The 2,297-nt window shown below is 48.7% G+C and overlaps 2 pseudogenes; both read right to left on the bottom strand.

The window, feature by feature from the left end:
* Positions 1-590: 590 nt before the first annotated feature.
* LOC147448415 (5.8S ribosomal RNA) lies at positions 591-715 on the bottom strand (annotated as a pseudogene; the record flags this gene model as incomplete).
* A 694-nt stretch (positions 716-1,409) lies between these two features.
* LOC147448414 (18S ribosomal RNA) lies at positions 1,410-2,066 on the bottom strand (annotated as a pseudogene; the record flags this gene model as incomplete).
* Positions 2,067-2,297: the final 231 nt, after the last annotated feature.

Genomic DNA, 2,297 nt, shown 5'->3' with positions numbered 1-2,297 from the left:
ATTCCCATGCAAAACTTGATAAGGGCTCTTGTTCTTATATATGATAAAGGAAAACCCCTAAGTTTAAGAATAATAAATGGGGCAAGGCTCACAAATAAAGGTTCAACACAGGTTGGTTTCAGCTAAGCGCTTGCTTCTCGTCAGATAACCTGACGGTGGCCAATGCAAAGAGCTCCCACGCTTAGATGTCCTCACCACCCTCTCAAAGCTCATCGCTCTCAATTCCTCTGTCAAGCCTGCTACAAATGATAAAGTTGATTTGTACACTACACAAACAAGAAAAGATGTATATTTCAATGCATATTAATTTTGAATACATAAATGCATATTATATATAAATTGATTATTTGTCTCCATATTATATATATTTGAATGCATATTATATGTGAGTACCGATAGCCTCTATCCCCTACCTCCGCTCCTTAGTGTCTTGGATCCACCAATTGGCAAGCACTAAGTGTAGTCTGGCAATAACAGCAGGTGGCAACGATGGCCAAAGAGTCCCAAGCTGCCACCAAAGCCAAGTACAAGTGTGACAGCAACCCTCTTGATAAAGCAAGTCAAATAGCAGTGTGACAGGCAAAATCTCCAACCCCTCAAGCAAGTGATTGAGTCAAGAGACTCTCATCACTCTTGTACTTTGATGCGCACTACGTATCGCATTTCGATGTGTTCTTCATCGTTGCAAGAGCCAAGATATCCGTTGCTGAGAGTCGTTTGCTTTACGTGATTCGCGGCCCCCGGAGGGAGCCACCTCAGTCCAAGATTTCGTTCAGCTGTGCGTCGCCACTCAGCCCCCCCTTCCCCCCCACGGTGCGGGGAGGAGGGACAGAAAGGTTTATCGAGCAGCGCCGTGCCTCGCGGCACGGATGAGGGGGGCTGCCCGCGCAATGGGGCGAAGGGAAAGCGTCCTTGCCCGGCCCACCGCACGGCCGACGGTCTCTGCGTGTATATTTGATGTTTTATCGCCACGACTAGCATAGAACTCCAATGGGGTTTGTAGGGTAGAGGCCTGTGAGAAGAGGTAGCCACCTAACGGCTAACCCAATACCAATAAGACTTCATAGGGGATTTACCCTAGCCTACGAGACTAATCTTGGATGCCCAAAGGAGGTAAGAAAGCAACGGAGAAAACTCTGGCATCTCAAGCCCTGCAAGAGGCCACAAAGAGGAAAATGCGGCAAAAGGGGCCCAAATGATACCAAAACACATGGTTAGGAGCTTCTCGACGAGCTCTACAAGGCTACATAGGCCACATGGCTATAAGGCGACCCAGAGCAGGACGGCCCCGGTCCCGGTGCCTCACCCACTGTGTCCCGGCTCCGGCACAGGGGCGAGGCGGAGACGAGGTGTGGCCCGTTGCGTACGTCACGATTCGCGTCGTTGTGATGGGATGTGTGTCAATGATCCTTCCGCAGGTTCACCTACAAAAACCTTGTTACGGCTTCTCCTTCCTCTAAATGATAAGGCTTAATGAACTTCTCACATCTTCGGCGGTGTCGTCGCGATTCGAAAACTTCACCGGACCATTCAATCGGTAGGAGCGACGGGTGGTGTGTACAAAGGGAAGAGACATAGCCATAGCGAACTGATGACTCGCGCTTACTAGAAATTCCTCGTTGAAGATCAATAATTGCAATGATCTATCCTCATCACGATGAAATTTCAAAAGATTACCGGGCCTATCGGCCTAGGTGGTAAACTCGTTGAATTCATCAGTGTAGCGCGCATGCGGCCCAGAACATCTAAGGACATCACATACCTGTTATTCCCTCAAACTTCCATGGCCTAGACAGCCATAGTCCCTTTAAGAAGTTGGCCACGAAGAGGATCCTTCGTGTAACTAGCTAGCAGGCTGATGTCTCGTTCGTTAACGGAATTAACCAGACAAATCACTCCACCAACTAAGAACGGACATGCACCACCAACCATAGAATCAAAAAAGAGCTCTCAATCTGTCAATCCTTACTATGTGTCTGGACCCGGTAATTTTCCCCGTGTTGAGTCAAACTACGCCACAGGCTCCACTCCTGGTGTTGCCCTTCCGTGTTACTAAAATAGTAGTCACGAGCTTAAGTGCTACATTGATGAGAGAGATACCTCGGTAATTATCCGTAACCGTGGGATCACCCCTCTTCGGGATGGAGATGAGCACCGCGGCAGCGTGCTCTTCTGGGACCTCCCTCTATCGAAAATAGATTGGATAACTCTCAAGTAAACTCTTCCCATAAGTGTTCTAGGCACACCCCTATCGTTCTGGGTGCCTTTGTCCTTAACGAGGAGCTTGAACACTTCCG

Source organism: Adiantum capillus-veneris, chromosome 10, assembly GCF_014529385.1.
Source record: "Adiantum capillus-veneris isolate H3 chromosome 10, ASM1452938v2, whole genome shotgun sequence".
Lineage (NCBI taxonomy): Eukaryota > Viridiplantae > Streptophyta > Polypodiopsida > Polypodiales > Pteridaceae > Adiantum > Adiantum capillus-veneris.
Note: the sequence above shows the minus strand (reverse complement) of the source record. Positions and strands in the feature narration are given on the sequence as shown.